Source organism: Mustela nivalis, assembly GCF_964662115.1.
Source record: "Mustela nivalis genome assembly, chromosome: 2".
NCBI classification, from domain to species: domain Eukaryota; kingdom Metazoa; phylum Chordata; class Mammalia; order Carnivora; family Mustelidae; genus Mustela; species Mustela nivalis.
The window spans coordinates 93,973,295-93,987,745 of NC_139021.1; the positions used below are offsets into that span (position 1 = coordinate 93,973,295).

The 14,451-nt window shown below is 41.7% G+C and overlaps 1 pseudogene across 1 annotated transcript in view; it reads left to right on the forward strand.

Annotated features, from left to right (window-relative positions):
• LOC309858722 (lipase member K-like) overlaps nucleotides 1-14,451 on the forward strand; it is a 43,918-nt pseudogene that overhangs the window by 15,709 nt on the left and 13,758 nt on the right. The window contains exons 6-9 of the transcript in view: nucleotides 1,664-1,810; nucleotides 3,667-3,738; nucleotides 5,998-6,069; nucleotides 9,815-10,032. The product of the transcript in view is annotated as a lipase member K-like (transcript). The remainder of the gene's footprint in view (nucleotides 1-1,663; nucleotides 1,811-3,666; nucleotides 3,739-5,997; nucleotides 6,070-9,814; nucleotides 10,033-14,451) is intronic.

Sequence of the window (14,451 nt, forward strand, 5' to 3'; positions counted from 1 at the left end):
GATCTCTGTCTGTCAAATAAATAAATAAAATCTTAAAAAAAAAAAAAGAGTCGGACACTTAATAGGCTGAGTCAACAAAGCACCCGTCTTCATTTCTAAAGGAAGAACCTGTGGCTCAAAAAAGTAAGCACCCTGTCCCAAATGACCCAGTGAATGGGTGGTGGAACCAGAACCTGAACCCAGATCTAACCAGGCCATCTATGGTCGATGTTCTTTCTTCTACATAGTAATTTCCCCTCCTTTCCAATGCCAACCTGAAAAAGTCAGTTCTGGATCCTTACACAGCCATGCACATGGTGCCCAGTTCAGCAGGCCACTGAGAGCTGCATCTGGCCCATGTTCTGCTTGACAAACCATGTGACCTCGCATGGGGCCCTGTACCTAGAAGGAACTCCTTAAATTCACAGCAACTAGAACTAGATGCTGCTACGTGACAAGTACACCCCATCCAGAACCAACTTGGAATTATAGTCTACAGATCACGTTGGCTACACCTTAGGAATAGGCGCAGCATGGTTGGCTGGCCTGCATTGCTATCCTTCCTCTTTCGGTCAGGGTGAAGGAGCAGTTGTCTGGCTTCAGCTCAAGTAATGATCTCAGGGTCCTAGGATCGAGCTATCACGCTCTGCACTCAACAGGGAATCTGCTTGTTTCCCTCCCTCTTCCTCTGCCCCTCCTGCTGCTCTCTTTCTCTCTCAAATAAACACATAAAGTCTTTTTTTTTAAGGATATTTTCATCTTTGTATCTATTTTAAGATTATAAAACAAGTTATTGTGAAACAAAGGCAAGATTCATCTTCTATGCACAGGAATTAGATATGAATTTGTGCTCTAATTTGAAGGGATTCCTAAAGTTCAGAAGGTAAATTAAACTCACTGGCAATATTGCCTAAAATTCCATTAGTAGAGTTTGATTTGGGGGCGTTAAGCTTTTGCCTCTGGAAGAATTCGCTGAAAGATTCTGGAACAATCATTCACTAATTATAATAGCAGTTATTGTTTGAGGAGTGTTTACAAGATTATAGAAACTGCAGAAGGCTCCTTTTTTTAAAAGATTGTATTTATTTATTTGACAGAGAGAGAGTTCACAAGTTGGCAGAGAGGCAAGGCGGTGGGGGGGGGAGCGGGCTTCCTGCTGAGTAGAGAGCCCGATGTGGGGCTTGATCCCAGGACCCTGAGATCATGACCTGAGCTGAAGGCAGAGGCTTAACCCACTGAGCCACCCAGGTGCCCCCAGAAGCCTCCTTTTAAACATGACCTATTATCTTCACAACATACTGCATGTTAATTTTTCATGTCAGTGTTGAGAAACTTCTGGATAATTGAAATTCAATACTTCCTTAAGGTATAAGAAACAGAGTCCAAAATTGAACCAAGGTATCCCCAACTCCAAAGACTTACCAGTTCCCTACAGGGACTGATTTCACAAGGGGCATTCCCAAAACACCCCAAGTAGAGGATCTTGGGAAAAGGCATCAAGTGGAAAGTTGGGAAGCCCACCAGGGTGGGTTGGGAGAACCAAAGACAAAATTTAACAGAGCTCTCCCTTTCAATGAGGACTAGTATAGTGCAAATACCACCGCTGTCCAGCCCTTGTCTGTTCCTTTCCACTCTTGACATCCACATCCATGAAATCTGATGGTGTCTTATACTCATCCTGCAGGCACTATTTGGTGACAAGATGTTCTACCCTCATATGTTTTTTGACCAATTCATTGCCACCAAGGTGTGCAACCAGAAGCTATTTTGTCATATTTGCAGCAACTTCCTGTTTACTTTGAGTGGATTTGACCCTAAAAACTTAAACATGGTATGTGTAAGTAGTCAAAGCCAAGAAAACAATTTTCTTGTTGCACAGAGGTGAGGAGAAATTGTATTGAGTCATGTGGAGACCACATTTCAATACCTACCTTTCTTTCTTTCTTTCTTTCTTTCTTTCTTTCTTTCTTTCTTTCTTTCTGTCTTCTGAATTGAAGATACATGGTGGTGTTTTCCAACCAAAGCTGGGGAGTCCACCTGCTTTAGTAAGAGAATTTGAGGAGAAGGCTTGGCCACTGAACATTCTCACCAACTCTTACTATTGGCCAACATGCTGCCCTTGGAAAGTCCTTCACTTACATGAAGGCTATGATTTTGAAATTTATCTTGCTATGCCTTATCACTACCCCACACCTACCAAAGTAGAATCTCAGGGAGTAAGCTCAGGCATCTGCTTTTGAACCAGTCTTCCTCTTTCATAGGTAACTTGGAAATAGTCATTTTGTGAACCACTTACTTCTTTAATCCAAAGAGGTTAAGGGGTGGCTTTCCAATGTTAAGCATAGATTCACTGTTCAAGGGACACTGAGAGGGATAAGTCGGGTTACTGGTGAGTTCTCTCCAGATGAAATCCTTTTCTTCCTCGGTCCCCACTAGCTGAGCCAAAGAGTCAGCTACTTTGCACTGTGTATTGTTTACTCCCCAGCCAGAGAGGAAGTATCTTTGAAGCCAGAGGCAGGACAAAGCTGAAAATGGTCTTTGACTATCTCCCAGACTTCTTCCCAGAGCCTAGTCTCCCTCTGTTAGTGGAAGGCACTGATAACACCTCTCTTGCTTTCAAGCAAGACTTATAAAGGGTGGTTTATGGAAAGCGTGCCTTAGTCACTGGCTTTCCACATTCCCCCCCTACATTATTCTCAGTTTACTGAAGGGAACTGTGCTTGTTTATCACTTCAATGGAGGCATATCATGTAGGCAGAGCTAAGTAAGAGGACCTTTATGCACACCCAATTGAGATCATTTCAAAAGTACCTTCAAGGCATGGCCTAAGAGCTTGCTAAAGAAAGACTTCACAGAATAACTCCCATGGAGGGCCTTCGTTGTACACTTTTACAGTCAGATTGGCCCATTTTTTTTTTCACTGTTGGGGACCATCCAATGGAATATTACAGTCTCTACAAGAATGTTTTAGTGGATAAGCAGGGACTCATAAGTAAGAGTTTGTGGAACTTTGAAAAACTTCACAAGTCCAGAATTCACCCCTAGAAGTTTTAATATTGATTCAATAGGTTTGGGTAATTCATGAGGGGTTGTGTTTTTTTAAAAGCTCCTTGATGCTTCTAGTAGGCTTACTTTGGTGCAAATATGTAACTCTTTTGTATATGCAAAAAAATATGCAATGGAGAATACGAAAAAAAATTTTTTTAATCCAGAAAAATATCTAAATGTTAATGGAAGCTACAACACTGGTTGCATTATGTCCCACATATGGTGGGTTATGTCCCACAAACTTTCAGAGAGCCCTATAGAATATTGACCACATTGTTAAAATCAGAAAGCAAACATTCAGATCGTTTGTCAATGCCTCATGATAAACAGCTCTCTGGGAATGTCTTTTGGGACTCAACTCAGGGTGAGGAGGTCACTGTGGCTTTTACCCCTTGACCCCCTGGACTGTCGGACCTGTCTGAGGTGAGGCTGGAGAGAACATGTGTTAGTGCCTTCGACCCTGCAGGATGGCCTCTGGAATTTCGGAAGGCTGCACAGGGCAGACTAGAGCCAAGGGAGGAGAAAGTTCTTCAAGAGGGTATGGTACATGTTTATTCCTGACAGAGAGAATATTCATGTTTATCTGTGGTGTGGTCACATGAGTAGCCTCTAGATGAGGAAAAATTCTCTCCTTTGCAGAGTCGCTTGGATGTTTACTTGGCACAGAGCTCCGCGGGCACGTCTGTTCAGAATATGCTGCACTGGGCCTAGGTAAAAGCTTTCTATTCCTGAGATGAGGTCCACATAGGTCTCAGAGACCCCTGAGAAGTGGTCTCACAGAGCCCACTGTGGGGTTGTGCAGTGACTTCCTGTTCTCTCTTCTGTTCATGTCCTCAATAGTGTCTGGTGTACAGGCCTAGTTCTCACAGATTCTGACTGAACTGTGATTGTTGGATCCCTCCAAACTGCCTTTTCTGGGAAAGCTTGTATTTCCTCTTTTGGAAAATTGTCAGTTCTAACAGAACTTTATTCAGCATGATACGGGCTGTTTCAGAAAGATCTGCTCAGCTTCCTATTGGTATGTGGGCCATTTCAGAGCATGGAAATCATGCTTCGTTCTGAGCAAATTAAATGTTAGAGAGGGACTAAACTAGATTAATGGTTTCTGGTTTTACCCTCAGTTTCAATTTTTTTTTTTTAAAGTGTTCTACTTATCCTATTATCCAATATTCAGCAAGTGCAGAGACAAGTCAAATTCAATTGGTAGAGCTTTCTGAGCCACGTATGTATGAACATGTGTGTGTATGAGGGGGGAAAGGGAGGAGTAGAGAAAGGTCTTCCCAGAGTTTTAATATATCTGAGATGCCTAGGAATCTTTAACCTCCACCCAAATAAATTTTTTCAGTGGTTTGAGGTTGAGAAGCACTGCTCTAGATAGCCTGAAATACTAGTTGATGATTTCTGAACTCCTCTGAAGAGTTCTACCCCCCAGGAGCTAAGCCTTCAAGTTCCTGCAGGAAAAAGGCCACAGGGCCTCCTCCTGGTGAGGAGATGGTTGGAGCCTGTGATGGGCATGGCCTTCCAGGTGACGTGACCTCAATTTCACATTTACTGAGCACTTACTATGTGTTCCTGCTACTCATATGTTTGATTTCATTCAGTCTCACTAAATTCTTAATAACGGTCTTTCCATGGAGGTGTTGGGACCCCCATTCTACAGATGTCCTAGCCAGTCCCTTACGCATCTCCCAGCTGACTGCTCTTCAGAAGGTCTCTTCTCCTGTGACAGAAAATCCTCTTCAGGACAGGCATAAGTCAGGACAATGTGGGGAGGGGATGAGATAAATCACATGGCTCTAAGTTAACTCAGACAGCCAAGGCAGGGGTGATGAGGCTGATGCTGATGGTGGTAATTAGGTGTCACCAACTTCATATGCATTATCCTATTTATTTTATCTTGTTGTGTTACCCTATTTAATCTTCACAACTAAAAAGAAAAAAAAAATCTCCACAGCCCATGAGGAGGATGTTGTCATTTCCATTACACAGATGAGCATGGGAAGATGACCTAAGTAGCCCACAATAGTGCCTCCCGTTGTCAAAACCCTGCAAAATTCCAACAGCAGCAGACTACTGCATCTGTCCTTAGACATCATGATGGGACTAATTTTAAACTAAAAATCAGGATTAAATCAGTGAGAGTGGGAAAAAAAATCAGAGAGTCAAGTTAAGGAAAAAAAAAACCTTGGATTAGCCTGAGAAACATTTCATGAAGCACTTGAGACAAATGTGAATGTTACCCGCTTCCTGGCAAACCACAGAACAAAGAACCCTTAGGTGTAGAGGATTATGAATATTTCTATTCTAATAGCCAAAGTCTAAACATTAAAATGCAAATATGGGCACGTGTGGTGTCTCAGACCTGGAGGCTGTGGCCACAGGAACAGATGACATGGGAGACACAGGCTGCCTGGCTCTGCCGATGGGGGACAGCAACACTGTACCTCAAACAGAAAGCACTGAGGAGACTCTGAGTGAACAAACATTCCTTGCCTTGGCGACAAAAATGTTTAAGAATAAGGAATATGGTCCTAATATCCTAGACCACCTGCCTAGGATAATGTACAAAGCTGTTTGTACATGAAAACAGTCACTTTTCAATGTAGGAGATGTTCAGCTGGTGCCTTTTTAAAAAATATATTAAAATTCCTGAAGCTAAGATATTCAAGAATCATCCCACCCAGCATCATTGTAAACATTTCATAGGCATTAGAACATTTAAGGACATTGCTGCCTGGGTTTTCATTTGAGAAGTATGGGGGAAGGGATTGAAAAACAGTCAGTTCTGTGAATTAGTATATCAACATTTATCATATGATTGGATTTATTCCTCTTTACTGGGTTTTAGCTCTTGTGCCAAAACAGTGGGATGTGATGTCATCGTCTTTGTATATTTTCTGTTTATTGTCTTTCAATGTGTGCTGTCTTCTTATATCACGGTAATACATTTTTATTTTTATTTTATTATAGGCTGCTAATTCTGGTCTGTTCCAAGCTTTTGATTGGGGAAATGCTGATCAGAACCTGAGGCACTTCCACCAGGTACAGAGATGGCAATAATCATCAGGGGCACCTGCTTGAAAACTAATAAAGTAGTATTCACTCGTTAAACACCAACACTACCCCAGATGTTGTATATCAGTCAGATGCTACTTCTGGGTTTCCTGCCAAGTTTCACATCATGACTGTGATCCTCATGAGGACTCTGCATGGTAAATATGATTGTCCTCATTATGCAGAGGCTCAGAGAGGTTATGTAAATTGCCAAAATTATTTAGCTAGTAATGTACCTGACTATGACCCAGGGTTCCTGGATTTTGTATCAATTCTTCTTCAACTGCACTTCTTCCTTCTCAAAAAATAGAAACTCTCAGCGCTTTGGGACAGTTCTTTGGGATGCCATGTATGACTCATAAAACAACAACAACAGTATATGGATCACTAAAGATACACCAGACAGAACTATCACTCTAAGGAAGAAGTGCTGTTATCTGTCAGAGATACAGTGAGTCAAGATATTTCCTAACACAATCTCTGAAAACGTTTGGGGCCAAAGTTCTATATTAAACGGCATTAGGCTATGTTCTATTTGTTGTTATTTTTCCAGCATTTATAAGGAAATCTGTATATGATTTTGGCCTCATGCTAATAGACTGAGCTCAAATTAAACAAGTAGTCATCAAAAACACATGAGTTCCTCAAATAAGGAATACAAAAAAAAAATTGGAATTTTTTTAAAAAGCAAATTTTCAGTGCTACTCAAACTGCAGTATTGAAATTGCATAATTTTGGCTGGTGTAAAAAATCCAGTTTTCCTCCCGAACTTCTATAGTTTTCTCCTAAACTGCTGGCCACCCACAGACTCATCTACTATGTCCCAAGTGCCATTTACTCTTGTAACTGATTGACTCCTCGTCCTTGCAGGAGTAGAGAGTTGCTCAAAGGAAAGTGTCTTGGTTGATAAATTTATCTATGGCCTCAGATATCAATTTGGTTGAGAACTGAGTCACAAGGCTTAACTCTACCAGTGTGCTCACAGATCCTCAGAATACTGGGTGGGGAGAGGGGGTAGTTCAAGTTCATTTACAATCTTTTGCTTGGGACCTTGGAGGGAATGAATAATGGAAAATACCAAACTGAGGGTAGATGAAATCAAGTGTACAAAGCAATAGCTTTTGCCACAAGTATAAGTAATAGCCCTAAATTAGGCAGGTGTGATTATCAATGTAATCACCAATCCTTTATTACCACGAGAGTAAAAAAGAATTTCTTGGCCCAAAGCCAGCACGTCTAATTTGCATCCTGATTTTCACATTCAGGTTTGCTTTGCCATCTTCTGGGGTCCCTTTCGTCCTTCCTAGGGTCCTAAATCATTGTGGAGACCCAGTCTGTTGCCATATACTTGCTAGCACATGCTGCTCCCTCTGGGTTATGCTCTCGCCTCCTTGCATCCGGGTCGTTGTGCACTGTATGATCCCACTGAGAAACGCACAGAGTCAGGGGAAGCACGTCTCTTCTTGCCTCTGCTGTTCTTTGCCTTTGGGCACTGTGTCAGTTCCCCTGAGCCCTTCTGCTCCCCTGAGCCCTTCTGCTCGCAGCCGACCTGCACTCACTTGCTTGCCGACCTTTCTCAGTCCCTGTTGCAGCTATACCTTCTCACTGACCACTTTCTTCTAAGCCCAAGGCCACAGTAAGCCGTACGTGGAAACAGTAAGATATTTAGCGATGCGAAGACCCAGACACCAACACATGGACTGCCAGTGACTTCTGTAATGACTAAAGCCATGCTCTCTGCCTGAATACCGCCCTGCTCAGGGAATTCTGGGTGCACATTCGCCGAATTAGGGACAGCCCCCCATGTGCATTTCTCATCTAGGAAACCTCTCCCAGACAAGGTTACAAGTTCCTAAGGGTCTGTACCTTTGTCTGTATGACCTTTTCTTCCCTCTGTTGCTGCCAAAATTAATGATGGTGAATTTTCTTTTTTAAAGATGTATTTATTTATTTTTAGAGAAAGAGAGAGAGCATGAGTGGGAGGGGTGGAGACAGATTGAGAGAATCTCAAGCAGGCTCTGCTCCCAGCATGGAGCCTCGTGCAGGGCCTTGATCTCAAGATCTCAAGTTGACCACCTGAGACAAAACCAAGAGTTGGAGGCTTAAACAGAAGACAACTCTATTTTTTTTAAGATTTTATTTAATTATTTGACAGACAGAGATCACAAGTAGGCAGAGAGACAGGCAGAGAGAGAGGAGGAAGCAGGCTTCCGCTGAGCAGAGAGCCCGATGCGAGGCTCAATCCCAGGACCCTGGGATCATGAGCCAAAGACAGAGGCTTTAGCCCACTGAGCCACCCAGGTGCCCCAAGACAACTCTATTTTAAGTTTAAAAAATACAAAAGCAGTATGCTTTACTGAGTTAAGAAGTGTGGTGGGAAATTCACAATAGGTAGAACCTTAAACACTGTCCTCCAGGCTCTCCTGCTCCCTCAGTCCCTCTCTCTCTCTCTCTCTCTCTCTCTCTCCCACTTCTGCTTGTGTATGCCCTTTCCCTTCTTAAGCTATTCTTAAAAGTAGTAGTGAAATGGTGCCTGGTGGTACTTAGCTCATAGCATTCTTCCAACCACAAATCCAAAGAAAAAGCCAGTATTTTTCTCAGTTACTCTAGCCGAAAGGTTCAGAGCGAGCTCTGGCTTGGTTTTTAGCTAAGTACCTGTCTCTCATCCAGTCACGGAGGCCAGAAGGATGAAGGATGGATAGGACAGGCCTGGTCATCTTGGACCACTGATAAACTGGAGGATGGAATTTGTCAGATCCACGTGAGAAACACTGTATGTCCAGAGAAAAGGGGCAAGAGAGTCATACCACAGCCACTCTTCTCTGGAACTGGCTGTCTCCTTCTTAACTTTGTATTTCAGATGTTTTCTTTTGTTGGTCTCAGTGTTCCCCCAAGAGCCTGCTCAAGTGTCAGTAACTCCTTGTCCAGATTTCTGTGTATGAGAAGAAGTATTTACATGTATCCAGTACATAAACACATCTATTTTGTTGGAAAAGGACATAGTACCCATGCAAGGGTTACTAGAAAGATGGCCCCCATAGAAATAAGGGCCCCCTTCCCCTAGAATTCTTTCCTGTTTTCCTCCAAGTGCAAATCAGGAATAAAATGGTTGTGGGTTTTTTTTTTTAATTTATTTGACAGACATATCATAAGTAGGCAAAGAGGCAGAGAGAGAGAGAGGAGGAAGCAGGCTCCCTGCTGAGCAGAGAGACTGATGCAGGGCTCAATCCCAGGACCCTGATATCAGGACCTGAGCCAAAGGCAGAAGCTTTACCAACTGAGCCACCCAGGCACCCCAGTTGTGGGTTTTTTGATCATTGTTGTTCATTTGCTCACAATTGAACTTACTGCACAAAAGTGTTTTTAAGTACTTTGAACATTTTAATGTTTATAGATCACTAAGTGTATTCTAACTGCACACTTGGAGCATTTGAAGAACTTGCTTAACAATTAATAGTTAGGGCGCCTGGGTGGCTCGGTGGGTTAAGTCTCTGCCTTTGGCCCAGGTCATGATCTCAGGGTCCTGGAATCAAGCCCCACATCGGGCTCTCTGCTCAGCAGGGAGCCTGTTTCCTCTTCTCTCTCTTCCTGCTGCTCTGCCTACTGTGATCTCTCTCCCTCTGTTAAATAAATATAATCTTTTAAAAAACCAATTAATAGTTAATGCTACTTCATTAGGTGGTTTTCTGTAAAAACTTCTTTTTTCTCTATCTATCTCTTTACTTGTAACTAGCTTACACCTTCCTTATATGACGTCACAAAGATGGAGGTACCAACGGCTGTGTGGAGTGGAGGACATGACTGTGTGGCTGATCTCAAAGATGTTGAGAATTTACTCCCTAAGATTACCAGGCTTATTTACTACAAGTTGATCCCACACTACAATCATGTGGATGCGCCCAAGGAAATTTACCAAGACCCTATTAGACTGATGGACGAATGTTTGGAAAAGTAAATACATTTTCCTTTCTCTAAGTAAGTGGATTCTCAAACTAATAACGTGGCACACAAACCCCTAAAGTGACCCCTCCAGTGATTTTTACCTTCTAGTGTCCAAGTGTTGGGGTAATCCTCTCCCCCGAGTATGGGAGTGCCCTGAGACTTGCTTCTGACCAACAGAACTGGCAAAGGGTACAGAGCCATGCCCTTGGTTAGATCATGTTTAAGGCAAAGGTGATGGGACGCCACTTTCTGATTGCATTTTATTATATGAGACTCCATCTAAGTAGACTGGAGAAGAGCTTCCTCTTGTCGGCTTGATGAAGTGAACAGATATGGAAGCTTGCATGGCAAAGAAGCCACGTGTGACATCTGGCATCTGCAGGTGGCCTCCAGCCCACAACCAGCAAACTGACGGATCCTTAGTCATACAGGCACATGTGGCACGGATCCTTAGTTATACAGGATCCTTAGTCATACAGCTGCGGGATGAATTAGAACCAGCTCTTGGGTGAGCGTGGAAGCCCATTATTCCCCAGTGTAGCCTCCAGTGGAGAAAGCAGGCTGGCCACACCTCGTGTGCAGCCCGGGAAGTCCCTGAGCAGAGGAGGGAGCTGCATCATGTCCAAACTGTGGACGCACAGCAAGAGTGAGAAAATAAACGAATATTCTTTTAAACCTCCACATTTGTGGTTAATTTCTTTTTTTTTTTAATTTTTTAAGGTCTTTATTTATTTGACAGACAGAGATCACAAGTAGGCAGAGAGGCAGGCAGAGAGAGAGGGGGAGGCAGGCTCACTGCTAAGCAGAGAGCCCGATGTGGGACTCGGTCCCATGACCCTGGAATCATGACCTGAGCTGAAGGCAGAGGCTTAGCCCACTGAGCCACCCAGGCACCCCTTGTGGTTAATTACTTACCAGCAATAGTGAATTATTGTTGATAGTAATAACAAACCATTACTATTATTATTATTATTATTATTATTATTATTATTATTTTGTCTCTTTGGTTAAACACTTGAGAGACCCTGTTCCTTATTACCTTTATTTCCTTCTTTCTCTTGTTTTGATGAACTTTCTTAAACATTTTTTGTTTTGCAGATCTGCTAGCAATCAATTGACAGTGTTTGTCTGAAAAAAATCTTGTTTTTTTCCATCACTTAAGGTTGGATTATATTCCCTTATATGTATGTTTAAAGTAGATTTTCTTTATCCATTCATCCATCTATAGACATTTAGGTGGTTTCCATACTTTGGCCACTGCAAATAATGTTGGGATGACCTTGGAAGTATGTGTATCTTTTTAAGATCCTAATTTCTTTTTTTTAAAGTTTTATTTATTTATTTGACACATATTGAGAGAGATCACAAGTAGGCAGGCAGAGAGAGAGGAGGAAGCAGGATCAGAAAGCCTGATGTGGGGCTTGATCCCAGGATCCTGACCTGAGCAGACGGCAGAGGTTTATTAACCCACTGAGCCACCCAGGCACCCCTTAAGATCCTAATTTCAAGTCTTTTGATTATATATACCCAGAAGTGTGAATCGTGGATCATGGAGGAGTTTTGTTTTTAATATTTTGAGGAACTCCCATACCATTTTTTATAGTGGCTGCACAATTTTATATTCCCACTGACACTGTGTAATGGTGCAATTTCTCTACATCCACACCGACACTTATTTCTTTGTCTTTTGTTTTATTGGTAGTAGTGTTGTTGTTATAGCCATCCCATCAGTTGCAAGAAGATAGCTTTTCGTGGTTCTGATTTGTATTTCCCTGATGGTCAGCAATGAACAGAGAATGTGCATGGCCCTGGGACCAGTCCCCCAGGAGTGAGCAAGATAAGTGGCAATGCTTTGGAGAACAGTGTGGAGATTCCCCCAAGAAATTAAAAATAGAACTTCCCTATGACCCTGCCATTGCACTCCTGGGTTTTTAGCCCAAAGATACAGATGTGGTCAAAAGAAGGGCCATCTGTACCCCAATGGTTATAGCAACAATGGCCATGGTCGCTAAACTGTGGAAAGAACCAAGATGCCCTTCAATGGACAAATGGATAAAGAAGATGTGGTCCATATACACTATGGAGTATTATGCCTCCATCAGAAAGGACGAATACCCAACTTTTGTAGCAACATGGACGGGACTGGAAGAGATTATGCTGAGTGAAATAAGTCAAGCAGAGAGAGTCAACTATCATATGGTTTCACTTATTTGTGGAGCATAACAAATAGCATGGAGGACATGGGCAGTTAGAGAGGAGAAGGGAGTTGAGGGAAATTGGAAGGGGAGGTGAACGATGAGAGGCTATGGACTCTGAAAAACAATGTGAGGGTTTTGAAGGGGCGGGGAGTGGGAGGTTGGGGTACCAGGTGGTGAGTATTATAGAGGGCATGGATTGCATGGAGCAATGGGTGTGGTGCAAAAATAATGAATACTGTTGTGCTGAAAATAAATAAAAAATAAATTAAAAAAAAAAAAGAGAGAGAGAGAGAAGTGGCAATGCATACATCCTTAGGAAAAGTTTGAGAGGCTCCCAGAATCTCCACCTGGGCTGATTGATGAAGGTATTTTGCCTTCATTTCTAATTTTTTTTTTTCTAGTAAGAGACTCTTGGACAGATATGCTTCCTATTTGTTATTCTCACAGGGTTTTTTTTTTAAGATTGTATTAATTTATTTTAAAGAACAAGAGAGAGCATGCACATGCATGTGCAAGTAGGGGGAGAGGCAGAGGGAGAGAGAGATCATCTTGAGCAGACTCTGTGCTGAGTGAGGAGCCTGATGCAAGGCTCAATCCCAGGACCCTGAGACCATAACTTGAGCCAAATCCAAGACTCAGATGCTTGACCAACTGAGCCACCCAGGCACTGCTCTTGCAATGTTTTTTAATGTTGTTCATTAACTCCTGGCATGTAGTTTCTGGTAAGTATGCGAGTTCTTCTATTCCATCTTTGTATTCACTGCACATCTTTTTTCTTTACTCTAAGATTCGCTTTTCACCAAGAGATTTTTCACAATTTGATTTGATTGAACCTTGGGATGCTTTGGTTGTGTATTCTACTTGAAATTCAATGAACTTGTTGAATCTGTAGAAAGTTTTCATCAAATCTGAAAACTTGTTGAATCTGTAAAGTTTTCATCAAATTTGATAATTTAATAATTATTATTAATTTTATAATATAACTAAAATATTTCTTCAAATATCCTTTTTTCCCCTCCAAACATCTTTTGTGCCATCACATCCCCTGTATCTCTAATGCATTAGACCACTTGCTGTTGACCCCCAAGTCATTGAAGCTGGATGTTTTTGCCACTGTTTTCTTTGGTGTGCTTCCTTTTAGATAATGACCATTGTGTGTGTTCATATTCACAAATTTTTCCTTACACAGTGTCTAGTCTGCTGGAATCCTATATGATGCATTTTCTATTTTGGAGCCTATATTCTTCATCTCTAGAGATCCCATTTAGGTCTATTTCATATCTTCCTTTTTCTTTTTTTTTTTTTTGGCTTAAAATCTAATTTAACTGATATAAGGATTGCCACCCCAGCTTTCTTTGGATGTCCATTAGCATGGTAAATTGTTTTCCACCCCCTCACTTTCAATCTGGAGCTGTCTTTGGATCTAAAATGAGTTTCTTGCAGACAGAATATTGATGGGTCTTTTTTTTTTTTAATCCATTCTGATGCCCTATATCTTTTGATTGGGACATTTAACCCATTTACATTCAAGGTAATTATTGGAAGATATGAATTTAGTGCCATTTTATTGCCTATAAGGTGACTGTTACTGTATATTGTCTCTGCTCCTTTCTGGTTTGTTACTTTTAGGCTCTCTCTTCCCTTAGAGGACCCCTTTCAATATTTCCTGTAGGGCTCATTTGGTGTTTGCAAATTCTTTTAGTTTTTGTTTATCCTGGAAGCTTTTTATCTCTCCTTCTATTTTCAATGAAAGCCTAGCTGGATATGGTATTCTTTGCTGCATATTTTTCTCATTTAGTTTTTCGTCTGACTCATCTTCCCTATTCCTCTTTTTTCAAGGGTGTTTTCAATATGAAATACCATTGTACTGGAACTTACCATGACTCTGCTGCTTTTCATTTTCTTCCACCAAACTCCAGCTTCCCTAGCTATATTTCACAGTTCCTCATAACCTGACTTCACTTGCTTTTCTAGATATATCTGCCTCTGCTTCTCTAACCAGATGCCCATCTTTCATTTGAATTAGGTTTGTTTATTGCAGTCTTCCCACGCATCTTCCTCATTCTCCTCGACACATGATCGGCCCACGCTGTTTGCCCTAAACAGAATGGAATTCAATTAAAATGAAGTCACAATGTTGCATTTCCTGATCAGGTTGGATTTTCTTGCCTTTAGTGCTGTCTCTTAAAAATACTCTTTAAGTTTTTAATTTATTTTCAGTAAAAGCTTC